The sequence below is a fragment of the Lates calcarifer genome, linkage group LG13 (genome assembly GCF_001640805.2).
Source record: "Lates calcarifer isolate ASB-BC8 linkage group LG13, TLL_Latcal_v3, whole genome shotgun sequence".
Lineage (NCBI taxonomy): Eukaryota > Metazoa > Chordata > Actinopteri > Centropomidae > Lates > Lates calcarifer.
Window position 1 is genome coordinate 448,915 of NC_066845.1, and position 19,077 is coordinate 467,991.

Below are 19,077 nucleotides of genomic sequence, written 5' to 3' on the forward strand. Positions count from 1 at the left end.
ATCAAACATATTCACTCTTGGTTTGTTTTCAGAATAACACATAACAGGGCAAAGTTAAAAAAGTTCTTCACTAAAAGTGAAAAATAAGACACTTTCTCCTTCCTGCTTTCATTGAGGAGGAGCGACACTTAACAGCTCTAAAGACATCATGATTAATCACAGGTAAATGAAGAGCCAATCAAATGAAAACATTTAACCTTCATCCCCACCTACGTTAATTCTTCTAAAATATCCTTAACATGATTTGAATTAAGTTCATTTTATTTGTGTGAAATCTCTAAAGAAATGAACAGAATATTCAGTATATATAATATATTTATGTATAGAAGATGATTTTTTTTTAATGGAGCTGGAAAGGAATATGCTGGTGGAGATACATTAAGAAAAATAAAGAAATTAGTAGCAGGGTGGACTTGTGCAGAAAATAGAACGTGGATTGAAAGTGATTGCACTTGATTGTGACTGATAAATCTGAAAATAAGCCAGTGTTGTTGAACCACAAGTCTGCAACATTATAAAACTGACTACTCCACACTGACATTGCAGGGGAAAACATTTACAGCTCAAGTGAGGCAAGAAAGGCCCCAATCCTCGTCCACAGGAGGGCAGTACAACCTCAGTCAGTGACACACACTACAGCTCATCACTTGAGAAACAGTAGATAATGTGTGTTATGGACATTGGTGAATCAAGCTTAAACTACACAGTATTCAGTTACATTTTGGCTTTTTGAGATTAGCTGAGACTGCTGACCTCTCACTTTTTTTTTCTTTGCAGCTGCTTGGACGTCATCACATGCCCCAAGTGTGGAGCATTGCTCACATGATGGGATCAATATTTTGGGGTAGATGGTAACCCTCGTGTCTGTTCAAAGATGCTCCCTGGTGGCTGTGAATATTATCCTTGTCTGTCCACTGAGACTGGCCTGTGCACTTAAGCCAGATTCAGTAGATCTCTGTAGTAATCTATGCTGAACAGCTATCCTGCTCCACAGCAGATCAGATCAAAACCTCTCAACAGCACCTAAAAAAAGTACCTAACAAGCAGAGACAGGACTGCAGAATGGAAATTATGGCTGCACTTAAGTTGCACTGAATGCTGACAGTACCAGTGCATTCATACTATTACTCCATCACTGCAGCTCAGATAAACACTAGGAGCAAATTACGCACACTGTCAAATATTTCCCAGGATTATAAATGCAACATTTCTGTGAAACTGACCTAATCAGACATCACCTCGTCCTCTCTCCTTTGGCAGCAGACACAGTATCACATTAATGAGAATGTTTAATGTGCTTTACATTTTCATAAGTTATCAGACAAAAACAAATAATTCTCACTGTATACTACAGACATAATAATAACCACACTTATTTATAGCCTTAGCCTTATTTGGAAATTACCTCTAGTGTTTCTGCGGCTTCTTATTCCATTGCAGTGATGTGATCTTAATCTTTACATTTCACCATGTTTAGAATCACTTTCTGCTGTCACTGTCACTGTGCCTGGATGTTTCTGCAGATAACATTGTTTATCTCTTCTTCTGTCAATGTCGCTTCTCATTAACAACTCCACCTCTTTCACATGAACGCCGCCTGAAATAAACCCAGAGTTACCTGAGTCAGTAAATACCCAGCTTTGTGGTACAGTTACAGTTCAGGAGGGTCAATGATAGGCTCAGTGAGGCCAGATAACTCCATGAGAGTCAAACTAAGTTGAACTCACTTTGTGATACAGGCCCCCAGTGACTTCTACATATATAAATATTTCATTTTGCCACTTTCTATCCAACTTTTGAACAAGATTCATGAGTTAGTTGAGGAGACTAACTCATGAGGAGACTACTGTTACCATGTATCATCAGTGATATATCTGAATGGCCTGCACTGATTCCAAGTTGTGTCACTTCTATCTTGTTGCACAACCTGAGTTTGCAAGATCTAGTCTGTCTGTATGTCACAAAACACCCTGGAGTTAGGTAATGCATCACAGATTGCACATCATATCTGCTTTCATTGTTGCTAAAGGTCTGTTACTGCAACTACTGCAATAAATGGACATCAAAGAAGTGGGGAATAAAATAAATTCCAAGGCATTACCCAGCTTTATGGTCCATCAGTCAAAAATATCAGAGACTCCTGAACAACCCCCCTTCCTTCCCTGATGATGTACCATCAGCAAAAATATTCTAAACTCTATATATGACAACAACTGTTCAGAAATCACATCAGACTATAGAAACTAGACACTCTGCATATGACTCCATAAACTGCAGAACACAATGAAATGTAGTGAAGCTCGAAAAACCTAGTAAGTAAAAACCTTGTTATTTTCAACATTTGCAAAATTTCTTACTAAGGAAACTGCAATGAATTGATTTTCTTTCGAGATTAAATTCTTCTTGAGGCACCTGAGAGGCTTGGGCTGACTTTGTTCACCACCCAAAACCATGCTGTTTGAAGAAAATAATCAGTGACTTAGAACTTTTGAACTTGGCTTTTCTTGACTTCAAGGAGGCCGAAAAACAGAGAGAACGTTGTAATGTCCCCACAATAACCTCCTGCCAACTCTTTTTAATATTTGGTCTGGGGCCCAATAAATCATTGTATACTCAACATGTCAGGTCAGGTGACAGCCAGACAGCAGGGGAGGACATGTGGGGAAAGCAGAGGCAAAATGGGAGAAAAATCAGCCTGGGAAATCAGATTCGACCATCAGACATGGACTCAGTGAAGGCCAAGGTTAAGTTGAGGTCAGTGCCATTCCCAGGTGTTTGTTTGCTGGCTGTCAAACAGCAGGCACTAAAAAACAATGCCTAGGCAGTAATAAAAAAATAAAAAAAAACAATTTGCCTTTAGTAACTATATTTCTTACACTCATGTGATTACTGTCATAGCTGGCTTGAACTGTTTGGGGTCACGGGAAGAAATTAGTTGCTGGCTCCATTTGACTTCCCTGCTGTACTTTTATACAATGAATACCCTGATGCCTTCAGATGGGCTGTATTTACAGCACAGTGTATATATATATGTACAGTGCCTTGAGATAACTTCTGTTGTGAATTGGTGCTATATAAATAAAATTGACTTGACTATTGGAAATAAACATAAAATGAGACAAAAAAATAAACAAAATTTAATCTAAATTTTTCACTCATTCAACAGCCAACTTTTTGGTTGCTTTGCTTTCACTTTTTGTGCAGGTTTAGGTCTGGAGACAGTGCTGCTCTTCCATCATGTGAAGCCACTGTCTAGTCCTGTTCTTCTGATGTTTTGGCTCATTATCTTGCTGTAGGAGGAACCCCTTCCTTTTACCGCTTCCTGCTGTTCAGTATATATCCTAATGATGCATCAGAGGGTGTACTAACACCGTACTAAGTTTGTTCCAACTCTGCCTTTGTACAGCAGAACAAAAGTCATCAACAAAAGTCTGGGCACCTGCAGGAATTATTTGCATTACCTTTAATGGCTTCATTTACTTCTATTGCTGCAGGAAAGCCTAGAGGTAAGAAATATAATAATGTAAGGAGTACGGTCTAGACCTGCTCTATTTGAAAAGTGCCTTGAGATTTTATGATGTCGTGATTTTGCACTATATATGCAAAGCTGTCATCAAAGCAAAAAGATGGCTACTTTGAGGAATGTAAAATATAAAACATATTCTGGTTTATTTAACACTTTTTTGTTAACAAAAACATAATTCTTTATGTGTTCCTTCATAGTTTTGATGCCTTTAATAATAATCTACAAAACAGAAAATAATAAAAACAAAGAAAAACTATTTTACATATTACATGTCCAAAAAGGAGTAGGAAGAAGTAAATAACTTGTCTGGTCCTAGCCTTTCTCTTTACTTAATCAGTGATGCTTGTCATGACTGGTCCAATTATTCCCCCCAGTGTTCATTATACACAACTTAAATAATTACCTCAGTGTTCACCCTCATTATATATACATAATCAACATGCAGGTGCCCTTCAAGCATGTCCCGACCCTCTCAGAAAGAAAACAGGAAACAACAGCAACAGCAATGGCAGCAGTGAGCGTAGCCTTCTTGAGACAAACAAGACTCCTTCCTCATCTCTGTACCTCTTAAAAATTGTTTCTTTGTATGTCCTCTTAAATTGTGCAATATTTTTATCTACATCAAGACCATTCCACAAAGTCACCCCACAAATTGAAATACACATACTCTTAAGATTGGTACAAACACAACAGTTTTTCAAATTCATCATAATCAAAAATCCACATGATCATTCCATAGCCAGATTGTTAATTGTTGGGTTATTTAATCAGACTACAGTCAGTCCGTACAATGTCTGCTGAGCTTTAAAGCTTCCCTAAGAATGTAAGTACAATAGGTCACCCAGAACAACCAGTATTAAGGGGTTTTTTGTTTGTTTGTTTTTTTTAACTCTGCCCTGTCGACAGGTTAGGTTAACAGGAAAAACTACTTGGTCAAGTGTAGGGATCATAGTTATGAGTAAAAGAAACCAACAGCTGTTGGTAGGCAATAGTGGTCTCCTTCGTTGAACTTGCAGGCTCTGTTGACATTAACCTCCACTCTGACCTCACACCTCATGAGGTTTTCAGTGCTGTATCAATATCATATTACTTCTGCTTTTGTTCCTGAGTCATGAGTCGTTGCTGGAGGCCCTTTCCAGCTAGAACCACATATGTTAAGAAATATAAATAATCTGATATTTGACCCCCATCTGAAGTCCAATCTTAAACACAAATACATAGTTATGTCAACATATGAGTACACACACACACACACACACACGCATGCACATACACACAGTCTCTATACAGCTCTAATAGGTTCTCACAAAGACATAGAAGTAGAAGTTACACACCTACACAGACCAGAACAGGGAACCCTTATTAAGTGCACCATGGTTCTGACTGGCAGTGGAAGTCAGATGGAGGCAAGTTCCCAATTATTGGAGGAATGAAGCAGCAGCTGTTGCTCTCTTTGAGGTGGATGGGAGGCTTGTTAGGTGCTGGAGGAACTCTTCCTCTGGGAGCTTTCCTCTCACATCTCTCTGTGAGCTTTGTTGTCCTGTCAGCTGCTGTCCTCCACATAGCTCTGCTAAATGAACAATTATGAATGAAACCAGTTCCATTCAACCAACATTATGATCATCACTTATACTATTTGGTTTGGTGTAGTTGTACTTTCTGTAAGTTTTTTTTAATTTTGTATTTGCTCAGGTATGTGTGGATTGCTATTCTGTGCTGTGCTTTAATTGCATCACTTTCACTGTAGGCAAGCATCCATTACAAGAATCAATTGAGACTGTGATTCTGACTGTGAGAATTCAACAGAGGAAATCACACCAAGCTATCTAAGACTTTGCAGCACATCAAGTTTTTCATAGAGGAATTGCCTAAAGCTAATGAAAAAAATTAAGAATTCAAAATTATGTCAGAAGGGTACTTTTTACCAGGTCACCTGACAGGACCTGTAGATATAGCAAGCATTTAGAGTTTTCCAGTAGTGGATGTGAATGTAAAACCACTGAGACTGTAGGCTTTGCTGTAGGAGTTCAAACCTGGCAAGTTGAATTCAGTCCACACTCTCGAGGACAGGAGCCCTATATGCAGTTGGAACAGCAGCATTCTTGCTAATATCTGCAGCTCAACTCGATACTGGTTATTTACTCTTCTACACACCTGTACCTATGACAAAATGATCCATCCATCCCTCCATTTTGTGTCACTTATCTGGTGTGGTGTCGTGGTAGCACCAAGGTAGTCCAGATGCCCCTTTCCCCCATTCTTCCACAGTAACCCCCACAAGATCCCCTGAGGGACCTGGTCTTAGACCTTCTCCAAGCCCACAAAGCACATAGACTAGATGGGCAAACTCACATGATCCTGCTAGTAGCCTCCTTTCCAGTACCCTGGGATAAGCTTTTCTTGGGAGGCTGAGTAGTGTGATACCCCAATAATTTGAGCACACCTTCAAGTCTCTCTGTCCTCAGGTACTGTCCCCAACCTCAATGCAACATTGAAAAGGCATGTCACCGAGGACAGTGTCCAGAGCCTTCAGCATCTCAGGGCAGATCTCATCCACTCTTGGTGCCTTGCTACTGAGGAGCTTCTTAACTACCTCAGAGATGTCTGCTAGAGATATGAGTTAGACTCCCCATACGTTATCAGTCTCTGCCTCCTCTTCAGAAGTCATGTTGGTTGGGGTCTGGAATTCCCACTGCCTGATGATATTACCATTCTGAGTCAGCAGTCATTCTTTGGTGTAGAAGTGTCGAGTCTGTACAAGAGCTGGTATCAGCAGCAGGTGAGTTGAGTTTAGTTTGTCCATTTTGGACTTAAACTTATTTTGTTGAGGTGTATTTGCAAGGGATCTCTTCAGAACCAATATGGAAAGAAAAAGCAAATCAAAAACTGTTCAATTGTGTATATGGGTAATTAAATTTTGTTTTAAAACAGACTTTAAAAAATGTGAACCTCTGCTTTCAAACCTGTAATAAGTTATTTTTGGCCACTTGGAGCAGCAGAAATAAGTTGAGAACACAACTGTAAATTTCCAAAAACACTTTTCAATACAGCATTTTCAAGCCTAGTATAATAATGAACCATGACCGCTGTCACGAACAAAAGATAGCACTGTCAAATTACAACATAAGAAATTATAAAAATTACATAAAGGTATAAGAAGCCATAAACATTGCAAGCCTCTTCTCCTTACTGTTTTCTTAACAGCTTTTAGTCAGTGCAAGTCATATCTTTCTTTTGCATTATGCCTTTTAGTCTATTCACATTATTCAAAGTCAGTATGACAGGGGTCCTCTGTTTGGCATGTGGCTGTGTACCCAAAGAAGTCCAAAGTGGTTTGTGTGTATGAGCACTTGAGAATAAGGTTTTCTCCTTCAGGTTAGGACACTCCTTAGAAGACAATGTCTGTATTACTTGTTGCTTGAGGAGCAGTGGTGCCACTGTTGTCACTGGTGTGTACATAATGTACTTCATGTGGACCTCATAGGCAGAGGCAGTATAGGCAAATGCTAAGGGTGTTGTCTGTCCAGGGGGCGCCACAAATGGGGGAAGGAAAAAAGTGACACTTTCACTATTCTTACACTAAAACTAGTTAGTACTATTATTTCTTAATATGAAAAAAATAAGCCCACACTAATTTAACTGCATAGCAAAGCCTATTAAGTAAAAATAATACCTTCTCTGGGGGGATGGACAAGTTTTCTGACGTGACTGCAATGTCAAAACGTAAACATATTCTTTGTGTTCTGCTAATAAGTATTTCGCTGTAATGACAATAACGTTGAATCTAATTTGCATATCAGAAGTGGCTTTTATGGCCTTTTCTCTCTTCTCTGAAAACTAAACTTTGAGAGTGGTGAGACTGAACCAAATCAGTAAAATTGTGGTCTGGACAGAAAAATAATCGGCTGAAATTTGCAATGAAGCTCCACAACACCAAGGGAAGGTGCAGATTAAGCTGATAATTCTCTGTAGATTCATCACTACCACAGGATCTTGAGCATTGCTATATTGTGTCATGTTATCATTTGATTTCATTGTTATATTGTTGATTCTGCAATACAATGTTAATAGTGTAATATTCTGTAATTTTCTGTATATTTTGTACGGCTCTTGTTTTGCTCTTGTTTTCTTTGTTTTTCTTTCTTTGTGATTTCACTTGTCCTTTTATCTTTTGTCTTTTATCTTAATTTATATTTGGTGATGGTTGGTGTGCTGCTGCTGTAACAAAGCAATTTCCTGTCAAGGATCAATAAAGTAATATTAGTACTATTATTATTAAAAGCTCCTGTTTTAAAGAATGACTTTAGCTATATTACAGTATGCTATGACATCACTGTTAGGTGTCACAACAGATGCAACAGAAAGCAATTCTGACCACACCCAGCACCAGTGCTGGACTTGGAACTAACTAGAAGTCAGTGAAACATTTCTGTTCAGCTTGATCACCAGTCACGATGTGCCTGTTCAAAGTTAATTACCTCACCATGACCATCTTTATTCTGCCCACTGCTCCCATAAAACAAATGAGCACAGTTGTTAATAGGTGCTGTCAGCTTTAGTCTCAACCACTACAGTGAACCACAGACCCAACAGAGAGACAGTGGACAGGCAGACAGGCAGAGTACTGATTAAGAGGAGTGTTTGCCCACTCTCATTGTGTTTCTTGTTTTGTTTTGGAGTAGCAGGGACCATGACCAGGTTCTCTCTCCATTTATTTGTCAGGCAAAGCAAACCCACAGCTGTGTTTGTTAGGCTGTCAGCAGTTTAGCTGCAGAGACATTCATTCATCAGGCCCCTATTTGTGTGTTTTCAGCATATTTGCATATTAAATGTTCCATATCCCCCTGTCCAGTGGACACACTGGCAGGTGTACACAGGTCTGAGCTCTACAAACAGGATCTCTGCTTATCCTCAGTCAATCATCAGGTGTTGCAGCTCCTCTTAAGATATTTAACACAGTTCTGATATGACAACTTGTTTCTGGAAAAAAATAATTCTGCAGGTTTTCTTAGACTATACATGCCCTCAATCAGTGGCCTATATTATGTTACAGGAGTTGCGTTGTGTAATGTATTGCTAAATATGGAGGTATAAGCCCTATGGATAGGTATCCTGTAATGGGATGGTGTCACTGCTGATATTCACCAGCCAGAGACAGACACACAACCTTTTTTTTCAGCTCAGTTTTAGATATAAGTGTTGATAGATAAGTAAAGTCCAGATTATGTTGTTTATGTGCAGCTGCAAAATATTAGTGGACACAGTGGTGTTGAACTTATGGGACACTTTAAGAATTGATCTGATTGTGAAAGTCTTGTTCCTGACAAGAGTTATTTGTATTTCATATCTCAGTCTCTTATGTAGATGTTACATTTGTATTCATGCACTGTGGAAGAGAAAGACTATGCTCCAACAAAGACAATATTGAACTTAGGAAGTTGTCCACTGTCCATCAGTGTAGTAACCACAAATTTAAGTAGCAAGCCAAAGTGCCAAAGCCATTTCTGAGCAGTTTTTGCGGTTTGGCGGACGCAGATGGAGCATTGTATTGATGATCAATGAGATGATCAATGTTATTCAAGTCTGCTGTCACTGGTTTTAATGTTGTGGCTCATCGGTGTATATAGTGTCTTCTCCCTATTGAGGTTTGATTTGATGTCAATAATTTTGTTCTCTCTTTACAGATAATAAATCGACACACATGGAAGAAGAGTTCCAGAAAAAAAAAGAAAATAAATGTAACAGTTCTGCGTTCTTGAACCTTGGATTTCTGATTAAATTATGGCTCTGTCTGTGTGTTAGATCTAACACACTGTTCATATATTTATATAAAAATATAAATTAGTGCAATTTTAATGAAAGTTTGGATCATCTAAATCTGTTTAAAAAGTGTCTTATACTCCCAGACATGGCTACGACATATGTTTGTCAAGGAGACATATAAGAAATGGACTCACCAAATATCTGGCGTATATCTTAAGGATTTCAAATAAATTTGATCTGAGAGTCATTGTTCAACACTCCTCCTAGGGCAGCTCACTAACTGATAAAGGAAACCTGATCTGTCAAACTGGGCTGGCATTGGGGTCTCATGTTGATGAACTGAAGCTTTGCTGAACTGTTGCTGAGCAACTAATCCAGTCAGTAAATTGTTAGGAGCTGCTGATGGAGTGTTCCTTTAATGTCTCAATAAACAACAATAAACAAAACTTTTTAAACTATGCTGAAACAGTGCGATGACAAGAAGGAATGTGTTCTCTTTTTTCCTCCTCAGGTTACATTATTTGGAGAGAAACAGCCAAGGCGTTCTTCACAGTATTTCCCATTTCACAAAACTATTGGCAAAACACTCCATTCAGTTAGTCACAATGGTGACTGTATTACATGACAGAACACAATTATTTTTAGGTTGCTTGTGATTGTCTCTCATGGCCTTCAGACTCTGCTGATCTGACTGCATTCCTTTACCTTTCATCCTCTCTCTCTCTCTGTCTCTCTCTCTCTCTCTCTCTCTCTCTCACACACACACACACACACAAAGATAGATTAAAAGAATTGGTACACCACCCCCTGACTTCTTGAACTGTTAAGTGTTTTTTCTGCTTCTGCTGTTTCTTTTTCTCGTTTTGTTTAATCACTCTATATACTGTCTATTTATCCCTGTGTGTAGTTAATATACAGCGCAATATTCAGGCGCCTTTTTTATGTTGCAGCCTTATACTAAAATCATTAAAATAATCTTTTTCAGTCTACACTCAATGCCCCATAATGACAAGGGCAAAACAGATTTTTCCAAATGTATTTAAAAGGAAAAACTGAAATATCACATTGACTTTACTATTACACTTGAAATTTAGCTCAGGTGCCTCCCATTCCTCATGATCATCTTTGAGATGTTTCTGTGTTTAATGATTTGGAAAGCACCTGTCTACACCTGTATACATAAGGTCTCATTTGACAATGCATATCAGATCAAAAACCAAGCCATGAGGTTAAAGGGACTGCCTATAGAGCTCAGAGACAGGACTATCTCTAGGTCACAGATCTAGGGGAGGCTACAAAAAAAAAAATTAAAAAAAAATGCTGCATTGAAGGTTCCCAAGAGCACAGTAACAACAGGAACAACAGGAACAACTCTGGCTAAGCTCCACAGATCCACCATCACTGCAACACTCCACTGATCTGGGCTTTATGGCAGATTGGCCAGACGGAAGCCTCTCCACAGTGAGAGACACATTCAATTTTCAATTCAATTTTATTTACATAGCACCATATCACAACAAAAGTAATCTCAAGGCACTTTTCATATAGAGCAGGTTTAGATCATACTCTTTAAAATAGGCATTTACAGAGAGAGACCCAACAAATCCCACCATGAGCAGCACTAGCAACAGTGGCAAGGAAAAAATTCCTACACATGAAAGCCCACTCGGAGTTTGCAAAAAAAATGCACCTAAATGACTGTGACCAACAAGATTCTCTGGTCTGAAGAGACATCATTTGGCCTCAGTTGTAAGTGTCATGTGCAGAGGAAACCAGGCACTGCTCACCACCTGCCCAATACCATCCCAATGGTGAAGCATGGTAGTGGCAACATCATGCTCTGAAGGTGTTTTTCAGCAGCAGAAGCAGGGAGATTGGTCAGGGTGAAGAGAAAGCTGAATGGAGCAGAGTAAAGAGATATCCTTCAAGAAAAGGGGATCTGAGATGTTTTTAGCCAAAAGATGTTCGGAATATGTAGCCATCACCAGGTTGTTTGTCTTTACCTAAGTCCTTATGAATTCTCCTTCACATCTTTCCTTGACTGTCATCCCATAACCTCAGTCTACTCTTGCTAACTGTCATCAAAGAAAATGTTTGCTCATATATGTATGTATAGAGCCAGATACGCCAAGCATCCTGTTGGCATGGAGCATCATCTGGGGAAATGTGGACTTCTTCTAAGTCATTTTGTGAGATAGGTGAGTGAGGGGTGGGGGGTGGAGGGGGTAGGTTGGTAGAAGTTCACCGACAGGGTGCAGCAGCAGCACATGATCCACACGAGCCAAACGATCCACAGCTTGCACACACACACACAACAGGAGGAACACAGGTCCTACGTAGACTGCAGGAGCTTTCTTCTCTCTCTCTAATGATGTCAAAACGTCCGGTTTCTCCTCCCCTCGGTAGGTCACAAAAATTCTTTACATCAGACACAGGCACTCAACATTGACTTGGTCGTGATAACTCATGTCTCCCTTCTTCTACACCTGCTACACCTGACCACAGCTCCTTGCTACGTCCACCCCTTTACTCAGACTGCAATGGATTGCTGGAGCATAAAACCTGAGCACATGCAGTAACATTTAAAATAGTGGTGACTGACAACTTACAAAACAAATAACAACATTTATCAGCATGAAATCAACTCTTTTATATGACATGAAATGATATATTTTATATATTTTTAACACATCTTCCCATATATTTTTAACTATACTGTATTTTAACCATATTAATGCAATCATCTTGACTTACATGTTCTGATTTTCATTCTCACACCTTACTTGCTGAGCCCTGGTCATTGGTCTCTTTGGTTGCACTGTGCGTTCTGATTGAACGGGCAGCCTCACCAGGTAACCAATGGGGAGCAGGTGATCTCTGTGTACTGTTTTCACTATGTCTCTTCCCCCTCTCTGGTTTTACACGATACACAGATAGATTGGGTAACTCAGCAATCACTACATAGGGTAGTGAGTTCCATCTGTCCTGTAGTTTGTGTTTTCCTGTGATTCTAAGATTGCGAACCAGATTTCGGACTCTTGCATCATACAGTCTTTTGTTCCACTCTTGGTTCTTGGAAGCTGCATCAGCTGCTAACTGGTAAGCGTTCCGTAGTTCCTTTCTCATGTTAGCCACATACTGGTGGTGCTTTAAGCCATCCTCTTCATCTGATCCCACACCAAAACTCAGATCAACTGGTAAACGCGCCTCTCTTCCAAACATGAGGAAGTAGGGCAGTACCCTGTGCCATAATTTCTCGTGCTGTTATAAGCATGCACTAGCTGGCTTATATGTTGGCTCCATTTTGGCTTTTGAGCTGGATCAAGGGTGCCAAGCATCACTTGGAGAGTGCAGTTAAACCGCTCAGGCTGAGGGTCACCCTGAGGGTGGTAGGGTGAGGTACCGGACTTGTGTTTGCCAAGCAGGGTCAAGAGCTCTTTCATGAGTTTGCTTTCAAAATCTCGACCTTGGTCAGAGTGGATGCGGGCAGGCAACCCATAATGCCACAAAGAACTTTTCAAAGAGGACCCTGACGACAGTCAGGGCTTTCTGATCTTTTGTGGGAAATGCCTGAGCATACCTGGTGTAATGATCGGTAACAACTAGTACATTAGCTATGCCTTTAGAGTCTGGCTCAATGGAAAGAAAATCTATGCAGACCAGGTCTAGAGGGCCATTACTTGTGATCTGCTGTAAAGGGGCAGCTTTTTGTGGGAGGGACTTCCTAGCTACACACCTTCCACAGTTGTAGATGTACAGTGCGATTTCAGAGGCCATTTTCAGCCAATAAAACCAGTCTTTAATGAGCTCTGTGGTTCATTCTGTGCCGAGGTGACCAGCATCATCGTGCAGATTTTAATACCACTGGCCGATATCTTGCAGGTAAGATGAGCTGACTCACCTCTTGTCCAGAGGGTCTCTTGGTGACTCTGTACAGAAGGCCACACTTTAACTTCAATTTGGAACTTTCTCATTGCATTAATGTTACATCTGGGTTTTGGATGTTTAGAAACTGGGACACTTAGGTCTTTGGGTCTTTAAGGCTCAGCTGCTCCAGCGGCCTATCTGAGTGAGGCCAGCATAGACAGCTGGAATGGCATCAGGTGAAACACCTAACTGGTCAACAAATCTGGTGGTGTGTTGATGGGAAACACCTGTAGTGATCCTACACACAGGGCTTTTATGCCAGAGGGAGGTATATCCACCCACCTGTCCCCTTTTTCCTGCACACTTCCGGACAGCAGTTCAGCATCAATGTTTTCCCGACCAGGCTTGTAGCGGATGCTGAAGTCATAGGTGGAGAGTGCCGCTAGCCACCGGTGGCCTGTCACGTTCAACCTGGTAGTGGTCAAGATGTAGGTAAGTGGATTATAAGCTGTTCTCACTGTAAACTTTTGTGCCATACAAATAGTCATGGAAATTATCAACTACTGCCCATTTCAGAGCTAAAAATTCTAGATGATGGACAGGATAGTTCTGTTCTGCTTGACTCAACCTGGGCGGAGCCCTTCTGGATACTCTTGATTCAGCACAGCTCCCAGCCCACTCAGACTGGCATCTATGTGCAGGATGCACGGTTTAGCCGGGTCAGCAAATGCCAAGACTGGTGCATGTGTGAGCTTGTAAACAATGTTCTGGAAGGCATCATCACAAACTGGAGTCCAACGACTACCAAAAGGCTCAGAAACTTGGAAGTAACGCTCCTTCTTTCCTTTGATAATATCCTTCCTGTTCTTCTGTGCAGGAGGATATCCTTTGGTCAGTTCGGTGAGTGGGTGGACAATGGTGGAATAGCTCTCAATGAACCACTGGTAGTACCCACAAAATCTCAGAAAGGACCTCAGGGACTTTAAGTCGGTGGGTTTCTTCCAGTGGGTCATCTGGGGTTGGCAAAATTGGCACTTAATGGAGATTTTGAGACCACATTCCTCAAGCCTATCCAGAACTTTTAGTAGATGCTCCTCATGTTCCTCTAGCATCCTCTGAAAGACAATGAGATGATCATGGTACACAAGGACTTGTATCAGGTTCATGTCTCCAACAGCTTTCTCCATTAACGTTTGGAAGATTGCAGGAGCGCCAGTGATATCTTGAGGCATTCTCTCGAACTGGAAAAAGCGGAGGATAGATAAAAGCTGTTTTCTTTTTATCTGCCTCAGATATCTCCACTTGGTAATATTCGCTTCTCAAATCCAATACAGAGAACTATTTGCTCCCTGTCAAACAATCTAGGCAATCATCTATGCGGGGCATAGTATACCGGTCTGGGATGGTTCTGGAGTTCAGCAGCTAATAGCCAATACACATCCGTATTTTGCAGTCTCCTTTTGGGATTCATTTCTCAGCAGGAGTGTGAAACCATTGGTATCCATTGCAGAAGATGGCAGTACAAGGGGGGGAACCAGTACACCAGTTTGTGGTTTCATCAGCCTCAACCATCAGGATACTTTTGCCCAACAGCTGTTGCTGCTCTACTTTACAGACAGCAACGGACTGCCCCAGGAGGGATGGTGAGAGACCTGGGGCCTTGCCACTTCACTTGACCAACCGCGCCTAGTGGTATTTATGAATTTTTTAAGCACTTTATCACATAATAAACTTGTTTCTTTTTTTTTTTTTTTAATCAGAAATTATTTATATATTGTCATCAAAATAAATGAATGTTTTAGCTAGGGCTACAGTACTTTCTGACATAAGAGTTTCAGAGGAGAACTGTATTGACAAATCTAGAATGAGAAAAAAGCAGCAGCAGCAGCTCAACAGTCAGCTCTGACTGCTCCCTTCCTGCTGTGTCAGTATGTCTGGATGTTACACACTGTGCACAGGCTTCATTACATTTGGAGCAACTAGTAAATTCCTCCAAAAACACTGCTGACATTTTTCTGTCTGTCTGCTCACAGCTACATCCAACACCTTCACTGCAGATTGATGCTTCACCTTATTTTATTGTAGTGTTATTGATTAGCTCTGTGCTTGTCAGTGGTGCATAAAATTAACACAGTGTTATAGGGGCATGGATTTCTGTCAGCCATTGACAAGATAACCCATTATTGGACCACTGCTCCTAATTTGTTTTTGTTTATTCAGAAGTATAAAGTAACATCCAGCCAGCCCCAATAATAAGTCTATTGCTTGCAAATTCTCGTCACTCCATCGACGGCCACTAATCTTTGCTGCTCCTAATTACATGAGGATTCTCAGCCTTAATTAACCAATCTTTACCCCATTTCACCTGCTTAATGCTGCACTCAACCAAACTGCATTAGTTCAACTGCCTGCATTTGCTGAATTGGAGTTTCCAGTTTTCCACTTCTCATTTTCGAAGAAAGCAAATGTCTTTGTTTCTTATAATCTTATTTTTTATCCTTGACACTGGAATAAGAAAAGAACAAGAAAAATTCTCGATTATCAAGGATTTGTATTTCGGTGTTTTTAGCCAAAATATTTAGTGTATTTGCATATCTCAGCATTCGTTATACCTACCTGATATTTACACTACACCATAACAACGACCATGTTTAACTGCACCAATTCATTTAAAAGAAACATTCTAAATGTAATTTCTCTAAAATTCAGACTTTGGGATCTCCAATAGAATTAAACAACAAACAAACAAACATCAACATACTTTATATAATAATGCAGATAGTTTTGGTTTTATTCATTGATTTTTAAAAATATATTTCCTGAGATTTGTGCTATTGCATTGCATCCAAATATAATGGAGGTTGATCAGAAAATTGGGAACACTTTCTTTGAAAAGATGTGTTTTAATTTTGATTTAAAAATTCAAGAGGCAGTCAAGCATAGGTTGACCTTTTATCATCAGAAAGTTTTTATGCCCAACTGCTCTTTCCCCATGTTCTTGACATGGGTTGGGAGGTTTGGGTTGACTCAGTTAAATGAGCTGTATATGATGAAAATGGCATGGCTTTGCTGCAGATCAAACTTCAGGAGGTCACCTGATGGAGACACAGGGGGACAGTTAGGAAAATGAGGGAACTGCTTTTGAACAAAATGTATGATTTTGAAGAAACTAAATAAAATGTGAGCTAAGTGGGCTAAAATGGTAAGAAAGATCTGGAGAGAATGAAAATATTCCATTACTGTAGAGGCTATTTATGGTATGTATCATGATAATGATAATTTCAATCAAAGCTGCAAGCAGCATTGAACGGGCCCTGGCACCCCGCGCCTGTCTGGGGACCTGCGGCCATGGGGTCCCCCGCAGGTCGTACGATGCGGCTCTGCAACTGCGTGACCTCGGGACACAGAACGAATGAGTCAGAAGTCCCTTACTGCACCCATCAGGTGCACATTTCCATCATGGATGAAGGCAGCCACCTGCACAGATAGACCCTAAGAGAAGTCTTTGTCCTTTGTCCTCAGACTGGACAACCTGCTTTGCTTTCTGATCAAATGTTAAATGTATCTGTATCAAGCTACTGGGAGGAGTACATTTATGAATAACATGTCATTTCCTGTTTCCACCAGGTGGCATTATGACAGTGGCTGAATATTGGCATGTAGCTGTGTTTAGGCCATAACACTAATCAAACGTGTGAAGTTTAGGGCAGATTGGACAGTGGACATGGTGTTTAATGACAAAGCATCAAACGTCATCACGGTGCACACATTAGTCACCATTATGATCTTAGTGCTTGTCTGACCACATTTGAGGTGAATTAGATCAACCTACTTAAATATACACATCATTTCCTGTTGCTAATAGGTGGCGCTATGATTATATCTGTATACTGGAATGTAGATGTGTTTAGGACAGGTCTGTTGTCAAACCTGTGAAATGTGGGGCACATCAGACGATGTATGCATGTAGGCTTTCCTGACAAAGTCTGAAGTGGATCACAGTCAACCTGCTAGTAACAGGACGTCACAGTCTAAAATATGTCATTTCCTGTGGCCAATAGGTGGTGCTATAACTTTTTGTGAATATTGACATGTGGGAGTGTTCATGGCAGGACCCTTATCAACACTGTGAAATTTGGGGGAGATTGAACAAAATATGGCTGAATTACAGCAACTTAAATGCAATTTTGTGTTTCATGGCGAGACATCAAAATTTGAGGTGCTGCCACAGCCACACCCTGTGATGTCAACAAAATCTTTTAATAACTTCTAATCACAAAGGCCTTAAGCGTATCCTGACCAAGTTTGAGGTTGATATAATAAAATCTGTAGGATAAGCACCCTTTTACAAATTAAAATTAAAATGGCTGACTTCCTGTAGGTTTGAGGCCATGATGTCAAGAGACTTTTTCGTGCATCCTGGCATGCTACATAATGCCTCCGAATTTTGTTCACCTCGGACAAGCTAAGCCCAATGGCAAGGGGGTTTTGAAAATTTCCAGGGGGCGCTATGCAGCCATTTTATGGTGCAAATGAATGAGATCCCATCAGATGTCAGTTTTTGCCAGTTCTGATGCATGTGCAAAGCTTTGTGAGTTTTTGAGCGTTTAGGCCCTCAAAAATGCAATTTTAGCATCACGACAATAATTCCTACTATTACAATAGGGCCTTTGCATACTAGTGCTCAGACCCTAATAATGTATGCCCACAGAGAAAGAGTTGGATCTCTTAATGAAGGGGCAAATTAATGATTCAACATAACAAGCCTTCATGGAGAGCCAATGTAAACTGGAATGTTTTCTGAATTACATTTATGTATTTCATGTAAACCCATGCTGGGATATTATTGTCCTGATAGAGTGTCCAGTGGAGAATCTTCTGCTGTGACCCAGTAGTATTTGGCCAAATTAGAAAATGCTAGGCAACCCATATCATAAGAGAGTTGTAACACACCTTTTCTGATCCATCCATGTAGGCTTGCTGTCTCAGTGGAAAGAAGAGATGTATTTATCAGGACTAGAAAAACTTTTTTTCTCCAGGGGAATGGGCATTGCACTGAAACAGATACCAAAATTTGGATAAAATCATTTTAACCAGGCCTCAATATCCCCAGGCATTCCTTTGTGGTTTTCTGCTTCCTTTTCTGCTATTAAACTGTACTTAAAGCGTACATGGCCCTGAACACCTCAGCAACACATTTTCTAATGATATAAACTCCTCAAAAAAGTTTGGAAACATTATTTTGGTCAATTATTTCTCCCCTTTAATAATACCAGTTGGTGTTGTATTATATATTGTTGGTAAGTCTGATTAGCCACCTTTACAATGAGGTATAACTTGTAAGAATCGTGTGTCTGTGGAAGGAGCACAGCTAAACATTTGGATAGTGCCCACCAAAAATGTGCCGAAATCCCCTGCTATATTCTGAGTTTGAGTTTGAGAATATTTTGAGTTGCCTGGTGGACTGGATGATTGCACTTTTGCCATTTTTACACTATTCATTTTACACTGTCAGGGACCTCAGTAGTGTGTGGAAGATCCATGCGCAGCCACAACAGCTTGCCACCTCCTCCTCATGCTGGTCACCAGCCTGGTCACATTTTTCCTTGGGATGGCATCCCATTCCTCAACCAGGAGTTGTTGAGGGTCAACCAGCGTGGTTGTGTTGGTCACTTTAGCACGTACAGCACGCCAAAGATCCCTGTGTGTTCAGTTGGGTTGAGGTCTGGACTCCTGGCAGGCATCGCTGTTAATTGCCAAGGCTAAAAAGCCGCTTGAGGGAAAAGGCCCCGGGGTGCGATTTTCTATTGCATGCTACATCGCAAAGCATTAGCCAGCAAAAAACTTTCAGAAGACCTCAATAACATCAACTGTTGTTAAAGTTGTAAACTTTATTAAAGCTCTCCCTTCTAACAAGAGGC